The sequence below is a fragment of the Saccostrea cucullata genome, unplaced genomic scaffold (genome assembly GCF_032062105.1).
Source record: "Saccostrea cucullata isolate Sc308-1 unplaced genomic scaffold, CSIRO_AGI_Scuc_v1 ctg973, whole genome shotgun sequence".
Classification (NCBI taxonomy): domain Eukaryota; kingdom Metazoa; phylum Mollusca; class Bivalvia; order Ostreida; family Ostreidae; genus Saccostrea; species Saccostrea cuccullata.
The window spans coordinates 479,431-491,504 of record NW_026935523.1 but is presented as its reverse complement, the minus strand read 5'-3'; the positions used below and the strand labels follow the sequence as shown (position 1 = coordinate 491,504).

The following is a 12,074-nucleotide window of genomic DNA, read 5'->3' as shown; positions in this document are numbered from 1 at the left end:
TGCACAGAAATTACACCCGACTTTGTAGCCAATGAAAGCTCGTGTTACAAGCTACATATGAAATAATGATCTTTAATTATCTCCCTTTTTTTTAATTGACGGAAATGTGTAGAATAGTTTCTTCAAAATAAAGTTATTAACAACATATTAAGGATGACCATTATTGAACAACAAAAACAGAAAACAGGATACATATTCTTAATCGAAAGCACAGAATAGCAATATATTTTTTATGAAGGGACATCAAATTATATTTTCATTTGAAGGGATATCAAATTCTACCAGAATGAAAAATATTTCCTCAAAAATGACTAATCTTAAATTAAACTTTTCTGTCTCATCAAACCTTTTATCTTCATAATTTCTTTTAATTCATGTCTGCTGTGCTCTTCAGAGGTTAAACAGTCAACACACAAGGCAACGTCACACTCCAAACAGAACTTCTCTACAGCTTTGGTCGGATGATTCTTACATTTTGTGTTTTGTAGAGAAAGATCTGAAACGTTATAAATATGATAATATAAGTATTTTGAATTGTTGAAATAAATCACAAAAATATCAGTCTTTAAATCTAAGTACCCTGTCGTTGGTCATATGCAATTTTTTTTTGTTAAAAAAAATATTCTAATTATACACCAAAATACTCCAAAGTTGAAACCAGAAAATTGAATTTCTGATTGACAATGTCTGTGTTGTTTTTAGAGACCATGCATATGTCTTCCAACAATCTATTGGAATTCCTCTGGGAACCAACGTCGCCCCGTTATTAGCAGATCTTTTTTTGCATTTATATCAAGCAGAATTTGTTCAAATTTTTATACATGAAAAGAAGAAAACATTTGTTTTGGTCTTCAACTCGAACTTTAGGTATATCAACGACGTATTGTCAATTTAAAATGGTAATTTCCATTCCTATGTCGATACGATATGTATATCCTGGTAAGCTTGAGATAAAAGATACCACAGAGTCTGACACATCTGTTTCATATTTAGATATTTTACTTGTCAATGAAAGAGACGCTAATGGTAATATAACAACCAAGCAACATGATAAACGTGATGACTTTAACTTTTTTATCGTCAACTTCCTAGTTTATGCAGCAATATACCTTCATCACCTGCAAACGGTGCATATATATTTCAGTTGATTCGATACGCAAGAGCACGAAATAATCCTTAAACGAGGTAAATTATTGACAAAGAAGTTGATGAAATAAGTATATCAGCAGTCTCATTTATAATCATCATTTGGTAACGTCTACGGTCGATACAATGACCTTGTCAGGCAAAATACAAGTTACCACTGTGTCAAATGCTGACAGATGTTTTTCATACTAATTCTTAATCCATTATTCATACACTGATTGATGATGGCTATTTCGCGTTATTTCCCGATCATCGATCATGAAAAAGAACTAGCATACGGCGGGTGTGACAGGTCGGAGAAAGATGCTCAATTATCCATGACACCTGATCCCAAATCTGATGTTTTGGAGGTCCGTGTTTGCTCTACTCCTTTTCTTGTATTGTTTAATGGATTTATTATCATTTTTTATCTTATCAATCAACTTCCATGGTACCTTTTAAGATTTTAAGAATGTGCTTCCAAAAGATTGTGGAATTAATACACACGGGAACAGCACAGTCTTTACAAAACTTCAGTGGTTTGTTTGTTGGATGTGTTTTACAGGTAAACTTTATCTTCAGTAGATAACAGACTGTTAAAAAAATGAGTGTTATAAAGTATAAAGAAACTAGAACATTTAAGCAAAACAAAGTTACATAATACATTGTTTCATAGTAATAATTACATAGTTATTAAAAGATATAAAAGTTATATCTTTTTTTTGCATCTGTAAGTATTCCTGGTCATATTTAACTTTTACGTAAAATTGAAATTTGAAATTCAATTTGGCTTGAAAAAATAATTATGCAAAACAAATTTGAGCTATTAGCAGTGATGTTAGAATTCTACTCAGCCGTCACAGAAAAAAACAAGCATTCTGAGAGTATTGCATAAGCAATACATGTCCCCTACCGGGTTCCCCTTTTTCTTCAGGATGTCATTTTTTAATATGCAAAAGTCATGTCCAAGGTTAAACTGAAAGATTTTCAAGTTGTAAATGCCTTAAATCTAATAAAATAATGAACATTAAGACGAAAATTCAACTCATTTATCCATCTTCTTTTCCTCGTTTCATATTTTTGTCGACAATCGGAAGTTGGCGCAGTTCGAACCCGATCTTAATTAAGCCATTATGAAAAATATTCAAAATGCCATAATTCTGTCAAAAATCAATGAAGCGAAATGAAATTCAAACTTGATCTGTAGCTCATTAAGATACACTCATGTACCAAAATTCAGCTCAATATCTGCAAGCGTTTAGAAAAAAAGTGCGGAAAACCAAATGGGAATGAAAAATATTCAAAATGCCATAATTTTGTCAAAAATCAATGAAGCGAAACGAAATTCAAACTTGATCTGTAACTCATTACGATACACTTACGTACCAAAATTCAGCTCAATATCTGCAAGCGTTTAGAAAAAAAGTGCGGAAAACCAAGTGGGAATGAAAAATATTCAAAATGCCATAATTCTGTCAAAAATCAATGAAGCGAAACGAAATTCAAACTTGATCTGTAACTCATTAAGATACACACACGTACCAAAATTCAGCTCAATATCTGCAAGCGTTTAGAAAAAAAGTGCGGAAAACCAAGTGGGACAGACTGACGGGACGGACAGACGGACGGACGGACGGACAGACGGACGGACAGACGCAGAGGAAACCTATAGTCCCCTCCGGTTTCACCGGTAGGGGACTAAAAATAGTATGTTTGTAAAAACCTTGCCTTTTTTTAAATTCACCTGTGCTTGTCACAAGAACTGCAGCAGTCAAGCAAACCAGTTAGGTGTTTAAACTTCTATTTCGTAGGCCTCTAGCGTTCGCTGTTATGAACGATAATTGGTGTAAATCTCAGGTGTCTGTTAAAAAGGGTTTCATTGTTAAAGAATCACAGGTGCATTAAATGTATTGTACACATCCTGTCTCCACCTGAAAGGAGATTTCGCTGTTTTGTTTGATGCAATTTTAACATTGCGATATCTTCCACGTACTCTAATTTCGCCAATAACAATGACTATTTTGATTTTAAAAAAAATTATCATATTTTATTACATGTTAAATTTATTTACCAATCCCTCTTCTCATTAGAATATAAATGAAAAAAAATCAAGTGTTAATGTTTAATTTCTGAATCCATGCGATTTAAATGTCTCCGTCTATGTGCAGATACTTTAAAGTCGAAAGTGGTCGAATTCAAAGAACACAATTCACTTTAAGCCTCTTTTGGCCCTATAACTTTCTGAAAAATCAGATCTGCACAGTTTTAGTTGATTATATGTAACATTTAAGTTAAATTCTTGGTGACTGCATAACATTAAAAATGACGTAATTTTCTCTCTAGTCTAGGTATTGTGAAGTCAGGAATTGCGTAATTTCCCCGAAATTTTAAAAATTTCTTGAAAAATGGCGTACAAATTGAAGCTATATTAGAATATATTTTTCATAGCCCCAATACCTCTGATCTGAAATGATGAAATATAAAATGAAAGAACTGTTTTAGAAGATTCTTATTCATAAGAAACTTTTTGTATCGCAGGGTGGGCTCATATTTCAAACATAAGTAGAAAATGTTCAAATTCACTCATTTTCTTTTAAATGCAAGAACTTTGCAGTATCACAAAGCCTGTTTTTCAATACATGTACTTGGACTCTCAAAAGAAAATGTTTTTATAGGATATGAAATCAATAAGTCTCTACTTTATTTTGATGTTCAAAGTGGGACATAGGGACCTTGTCATTTATTTTATATATGGACGGGGCCACTTTATGGTGTTTGTGAACCTACCTCCTTTCGGTATTTAAGGCTTACATGTATGCATGTTCTTTTCAATGGCATTGTTTTTAATTTAGAAATATGCATGACGAAAAATTCAAATCATGAATAACAAATTTAGTGTAGACTTTACTTTACCGGTCCCCAGATCCAGTTATTCCTTGCACTTGCATTCGACTCGTTAGGGTTAGTCTAGCATTTTCACCTTCGACGACACTACATTTTAGAACGTTTTTCTGGGGACCGGTAAAGTAAAGTCGTTCCCAAATTTAAAGCATATGCATGTAAAATAACCATAGATAGATATTATTTAGCGATATATTGTGATTTAAAGAGTTAAATGGATAGCCGCAAAGGTTTTAAATAACGTACTAAAGTGCACCCATTCTTTGTTGGGAGGCCTGTAATTTAGTCCCTATCAAGGTTAAACAATGGCTGACGTCACAAAAATAATGGCGAGCTCCGCAGCTGACGATGCAGCGAATATAATCGCCGCGTATAATTTACCTGCGTCGTAACAAGTGTTCCTAGGTGTGCAGAAGAGACCCCAAGGTAATGTTTTTTGACCATAAACAAGTATTTTATCTTTGATTTCCACTTTAATGACGTAAGTTGCATATTTACTCAAGGTTGTCAAAACCACGTGGCCGAAGGAAACGCTTCCTGTACTTAGGAGGTCGGTCATGTTTTGCATTGCCCTGGCTATATGCGGCATATTTCAGTACTGTAATTTTTGTGGTCTTAGGTGGAGATGATTTGGATGCTAGGCAATTTTTTTCCGAAGGCCTGAGACAAAAATTCAATTTTTTATAGAGCTTTGAAATCGGCCAAAGGGGGGTGAGATATCGAAAAAATTTAATACATCGGTATAAGATGAGTTCTAATGAACAATATCCAAGGTTGAACATTATTTTTAATTAATATAATTAATATAATATAAATAAATTATATTTTGTATGTTATACATATAAATTAAGTGTCATTGATTTATTACACATTCACTGTACTTTACTATATTACTAGTCATTCATGGTTTAGTATTGACATTGTTTATACAGAAACTCTTGCATGTACAATACAAAAGATATAAAGACACCTTGAAAAAAGTATTTTTCCCCATGAAAATATTTTTTTCATCACTGCAATTTTGAATACTTTTATTGTAATTAAGAATATTGCTATAGCTATTTGCAGAAAAATTTAAAATTGAGTGATATTTAGATATATTTAAAAATACACTGTACATAAATATAGCAAATATTTTACATGCATAAAATAAGGTATGACTATCCTCAAATTCATGTTCAGTCAATTAAACAAGGAGAAATAAAATAAATAAAAAAAAAGAAATAAAAGGAAACCAAAAGGATTTTAATATTGATTCATGTATAGTTATTCCAGAAGAAATATCCATGGTGCATGCATATGAAGCAAAATTGTGCCATTTTACACAATTTAATATTATTGTAGAAGAGAGGATGTCCTAGAAACACCTGAAGGCTTGACTCGGAGTCAGAGTTAAAAACGCAGGATATGACAAGGCAGGATGCAGCTAAAGCAGCTCCAAATTGAGTTCGTTGGAGGACTGTCGTCAATGGCCTAATAGATGTTCCTCATAGAACGACAGGCCGAAGTAAGTACATGAAGTAAGTAGCAGGACGTACATGTCATTGTGCTTTCAAACCATGTTATTTGAATTTTAAACAAATTAGTTTTGAAATTAAAGTGAATCCCTGTGTAAATACATGTATTCAAATTAAAAAAAGGAATTTAAAGGTTTGAAAATAAAAATGATGCATTTTTTGTTCCATCTGTTATAAAAAGCCCATAAAATTGGATCAAAAAGTAGATAAATATAGTAGCATTGTGACATAATACCACCAAATTACAAACATAATTAATTCGTAATATGCTAAGTTCTTCCTCAAATTTGCAAAGCAAATCTTTATTTTGTTAATATTTAGTTTTAAGAAATGAATATTTACAATATATGAATCTTACTTAACAGCAATGATTTTAAAAATTATCAAAGATATTTCGTTAGGAAATTATCAAATTTTTTTAATTATACATGCTTACATGTACCTATCTATTTTTTCAGAAGAGTGCTCTTTCAACACTGCATGGCAATATAAACAGTATATGCCTCAAGTAAGTTTTAACTCTACATGTTTCAAATTTAAAGGAGATCAAGTTGTTTAGCTTTATTGCAATCTTTGCTTTGAAATGCAGTTATGTTGAATAATTGAATGACTCATCTTGAGAAAGATGTCGAGAAATGTGTGAAATGTGCTGCAGGTTTTTGAAACTGTTTAATAAATCAAGGCTATTTCTAATGATTTGAAACCACTTGTAGATTCAAAATGACTTTATATTCATTATTATAATCATTTTATAAAATTGTATTAATTATCATAAATGATAGTCTCTGTGCTATTTCTGTTAAAACTTAAAACAGATTTCTATCTGATAAAATCATAGATATTAAACTCTGAAGAATATTGGTCCTACTCCTTTAAAATGTATAATCTCCTCATTACAGATTTTGAAGAATCCTCAATTCAAATCCAGACTGCGGCAGCCCTACCATGTAGCTGTTGGACTCGTATGGGATAACAATAATCAAAAGTCATGATATCCATGCATGGATTTTATCTCATCTTGATTAAATGTAGAGAAATCATATACAGTCTATTTTGTGGTAGAAACTGAACGAGAGAGGGCTTTACATTGTCCTTTTGAAATTGCTAGGACAAATTTTTTATGAACTTAAGAATAACGCTCATGTACATATTTTTGTTGAAAGATAAAGTACACTTATTAATACTGATTAGGCCATTCCAATTTTTTTTATGTTTAGTGTCTGCATGTGCCTTGGTTTTTGACACCCCATATCAGAAAAAAAAACAAACAGAATTAGGAGTTCGAAAATTGATTATTCAGGTCAAAATTTTTGATTTCCAGCAATATATCTGAATATTTGTATAATACATGTATTTCATTATTGGAATAGTTTTAGTATTTAATGCCTTGATTTTGCTGAAGAAAATAACTTTCTGTATGAAAAATAGATAAATAAAATCATATCTTTTGAATTACGTCATTTATATAACTATAAAATATGTAAAATAATAAAACAGAGCTATTCGGTATTTTATTGGGGTTCACCGTTTTGCTCCTACATTGGGGGTTTATGGAGACACTGGATGGATTCTTCAATATAGACGTTGGATTTTATAACAGATATTGGAATAGAGTTTTATCCTTTGACAATGATCGAATTACAAGAACTGTTTTTGAAGTTGATTACAATAAGTGTAGGAATAACTGGTGCAGTGATTTGAAAGATATATTACACCAACTAGAGCTGGATTACTATTTTGAGTCAAAGCTTATGATAGATATAAATATGGTTCAATCAAAAATACACAATAAAAAATTATTATTACTCAAACCTTTGGAGCAATGAGATTTTAGGAATTCCAAAGCTGCGGACTTATGTTAATTTTAAAACAATGTTTGGTAGGGAAAATTATGTAGTACTTGATATGCCTAAATATTTACGTTCAATTTTAGCACAATTTAGATGTGGCATTTTACCTTTACGAATAGAAACCGGTAGATATCATGGTGAATCTGTTAGGATCATTTTATTTATATTTAGAAACAATGTGGAAGACGAAATTCATTTTTTACTGCATTGTCCTTTTTACTCTGAATATCGATCAAAACTTTTTGAAAATACTGGCATTAATCAAATGGGGTGGTCAGATATGGATTTACTAATTGTTTACTTATCTTAAATTATCCTAGACAGGTTGCAAAGTACTTGTATTTTTCATTTATGCGAAGACAATCCTTTATGTTCAAAAAATAAAATAATATTTCAATGTCATTTTCATCTAACAATTTTTTATCTTTATAACAGACACTACCAATCTTAGCATACAAAATGCATATAAAATATGTATTTATTACAATTATGTTTACTTTTCATGCACTTTTTTGGTTATTATTTAACGTTGTGCTCTTTATTTTCTTTATATATTGCATTTCAATATTGTGTTTAAAGTGGCATATAGGCCCGATGGGCCGGGTGTTGATTGTTGTTTTATACAGTCTGTAAACAAACGAATGTAATTATGTACACATGTCACTATAAATAAATAAATTACTTACTTTATGTGTTTTATTATTTTTTTTGTACCTGTGTGTTTTTAGCGAATAGTTAGCTAGGTTTTTGAAAGATGGGTGGACACTAAACAGAGAAAAAACTTGGAATGGCCTTAGCTTCAACTAAATATTAAAGTTTAAATTTGCCATGGATATTTTAATTTTACCAATTTGACCAAGATGTTTGCAGACTGACATATTTCTTGAACACGTTATACATGTTATATTACAACTATTTGAAATAAAATGTAAATACTTATCATACTTTCTTTATTATATGCAATGTCTTTGCATATATTTACATGTATACTCAGAAAAATCAAATGAATGTTGTTTTTTTTTTCAAAGTTGTTACAATAAGAGCTATAAATTTAAAGGGAAAGAAAAAAATTGACATGATATTAAAACTTGTATTTTTATTTCAGCTTGTAAAAATACATGTATTAAAATAATCATAATAAATAATAAATTTGTACATGTATGTAAAATTGTTTTCAATTAAGAATACTTGACTCTCTTTAGCACGTGATCCTTGGAATGTCATGTGCTTTAAATATGAATGTGATTTACCCACATTTTAAAATTGAGCCTTAGATCTAGCTGCCAGGTCTGTTGAAGAAATTTCAGGGTGATGAAGGAAGAGGGCCAGGATCAACTGAAAACTAATGTTTTGACAAACAAAATCAATGTTCATATTAATAAGTGGGGGGAAAGGACAACTGTATAGATAAGCTTATTGTATTGTGTGATGTGTATATATTGTATCCATTGGATTTAATTATTGAGGGGTACATGGTAACACCACTATCCACATATGGTTTCTTTCATGTCTGCTTCATAAATTGCTAAACATTATACAGTGATCCATTGATGAGTGAATCAAAGAATCTAATTTCACTAAATTTGTAATTCTTTTTTCATATACAGTTTTTCAGGGGAGGGGGAGAGTAGGGGATTGTTGTACAATGATCATACAAAAAGGATATTGAGGAATCCTTGTTTTCTGCTGAATGCAAATTTTTCACTTATTGTCCGACTGATTGATAAAGATACTATGTTATTTTTCCTTGTTTTTTTTTTCTTCAATCATAAAAATAGTTTGACTATATTCAAAATGAATATGCTTAAGAAAGAGTAGGATACCTGCTTAAATTTTTTCATGAGGAATATAAGCCAGATATTTTGTCTACAGTACTTCTGAGACCTTTCTTTCAATTGAATTATATATTTCCGCAGCTATACAATCACTGAGATTTCATATGCAGTGTATGTATAAGTAATGAAAATAAACATAGGATGTATAAATTCTATTTTTATACCCCATCCAAAGGAGAGAGGGAATACAGTTTTACTCGTGTGTGCCAGTCCTTCTGTCTGTCCAAAACAAATTTTTGGTTGCAGTTTTCTCAGCAACTACCCATCACAGCTAGTGATGCTTGAAAGTTTAGCACATTCTTTGCTGAGACATGCCTTTTGGTGGGGTTTCATTTTTCTATGAATCGGATGTCAACTTCCTATTGGTCTGTGCATCTGCCAGTAACTGTAACTTCAGTTTATTGATATAATATTGTATATTCACATCAGAGCAGGGGTTTGATTGGTGAGCATTGGCTCACAGACTTCTTGTTAGATGTGCATGAAATAGAAACAGGGAAGTCGGATTGTATTGTTACAAAAATATACACAAGTGACGGATGAAATATCATATCAACAAAATGAAGTCCTAAACAAAGGAAAGGTCTTCAATACATGTACATGTGTACATGTATTTGGATTCTTGTATCATATCTGGTAAACTAAAATTTTTTTTTATGTTTTAATAAATTTTAATGATGAAATTTATTATAAGATAACCAGGTATCGAATCAGAGACTTTGCATCACTTGTCAGAAGCTATAACTGTTGAAGTACTTTCAATGTCAATACACAATCTAAATCTTGTATAGCTTTAAATGTCCCAAAAATTGTAAATAGCATTGTTAACCTTATTTTAATAATTTTAAAAGTTAAGCAGAATTTTACACACACAGTGCACATGACACAGACATTTTTTTGTATGATTAAAATTATTTTTTAAAAATTATTCTAAAAATTACTGTTTAAATAAATTAGTATAATTATTTACTTTGAAGTTGCAATTTTGATATTGATATACACATGTATGCAACATATTTTTAAATCATTCTATAATATTACACATAGGCCTAGTTAATATTTAATTAGTTAAAACATATTTAAAGTTGTCTCAATAAAATAGCTAAAAATATTATATTAAAATAAATATTATTTTTTAAGTATATTGGTCTATTTACAGATGTTTTATGAGCTTTTATTCATTCAATACTTCTCAATATTCTCAGTTGGATCCGCCCGCGTTAGTGGTATAGATATAAAAGAAATTAATTTTTAAAAAATCATCAAAGTAAAAAATAAAATGTAAATGAGTGTTTTTATGCTTAAACCTTCTTTTGTTTTGATTTTCACAAATATTTTATGCTTAAATTGTAAGAGATGATAGATAGTAGCGTAACATAAACACTCTATCTCCGAACGTTTTACATGATGCATGTTGTAATATTGCAGTTCATTTAAGGTAAATAAACACTTATTATTAAAGAAAATGTTCTTTTTTAGAATAAAATATGTTTCTTACAATATACGTATACATTCAGTTTCAAATGACAATTAATGACTGTGAAGCGATCGCTAGACGAAAATTGATGCGGTGCTTCTGCATCAGCTGCCATTGTTTACGTTAGCTACGATGTCGCGTGATGCCCCCAATCCAAGATGGCGGCTAATAACCTTGAAAGGGTCTATTCATTTGAGCGGAACGAAGCAAGAGACATATATATTGAAAGTAGATTATATCGAACAGCCTTATCGTGTTATAAAACATCCAAAATACCAAAAAAAAACCTGAAAATGCCTCAAAATAGAGAGAGTGTCCTACCTTTCGTTTTTATAAATAATATTCAATATTTACATATCTTCCAGTACCCTTAAGATCTCCGATGACTTCCTTGTTTTACAATTGTTGAATTTTAATTTTAAACATCCTTAAGATATCAATAGCAGGGTAGTCCCTTATAAATAATCACAATTACTAACCTTCAACATTGAAAGTGGTTTCATAGGATGAAGAAGAACAGTCCCTGAGTCTATTAAAGAATCGTACGATGCAATTTTCAAAACCATACACAGGAATGAAGTGCGCTTGCGCATAATGCATTGGAACATACTAAAATCATGTAGGTTAAAAGAACTGAGAAATTTAAATCGAAATTAATGTTACATTTGAATTTGATTGCATTGACAGGACTCATACTTTAGTTTTAGGTTATATTACTAAAACGTGTGCATTGCTCATATTTCAATGTGACTTTTATGAAAAAAGTCAACCATCGTCATTTTGTTTACCTGGTATCTGTAGACTGTGCATATAATAAATAGTGCGTGACATCCTGTGATTATGTACTTTTGTTACACTTTTTAACAATAACATAGCAGCCTGGACAATATTGATTGCAGATTAACTAAAAATAGTCAAATGAATAATATTACAAGTATACCCCGGTATGGCCATGGTCTATCTAACACTATATTCCTTTGACATATTGTCTGAAATTTCTGTCCATTTTTGTTAAGCGGTTTTACATTAAAAGATTTCACTTTTTTTTATAACAGAAATCGAGGGCGGCTACGGAATATATACTCAGGGACTTTAAAAACGCCTATATAAAAATTTATAATAAAACAAATTCTCAATTTTGATTATCTAATGTTTTGCCTATGTATTGTGTTTTAAACATTTTGGCATGTATGCATATCATCGATAAACGGAATCACTCATCCGTAAATCAGCCCGTCTCACCCCAATCTAATTAATTAGATCCTTTACGCTCCTTTATTTTGTTATGTCGCTGTAAGGATCTAACAACTCTCCATTAGAAGTCATCTCAGATTGAACTTTGCATAAGCCAATCAAATTGCGTCTTACG

At 30.9% G+C, this 12,074-nt stretch overlaps 1 long non-coding RNA gene across 2 annotated transcripts; it reads left to right on the top strand.

Annotated features, from left to right (window-relative positions):
- The first annotated feature begins 5,508 nt into the window (after window positions 1–5,508).
- On the top strand, window positions 5,509–6,532 carry LOC134243105 (uncharacterized). Of its 2 annotated transcripts, none has more exons than XR_009986973.1 (3): window positions 5,509–5,546; window positions 6,002–6,051; window positions 6,443–6,532. It is a non-coding gene; the product is annotated as an uncharacterized LOC134243105 (long non-coding RNA). The 2 variants fall into 2 exon arrangements; XR_009986974.1 differs by having other exon boundaries at window positions 5,513–5,533.
- The last annotated feature ends 5,542 nt before the right edge of the window (window positions 6,533–12,074 follow it).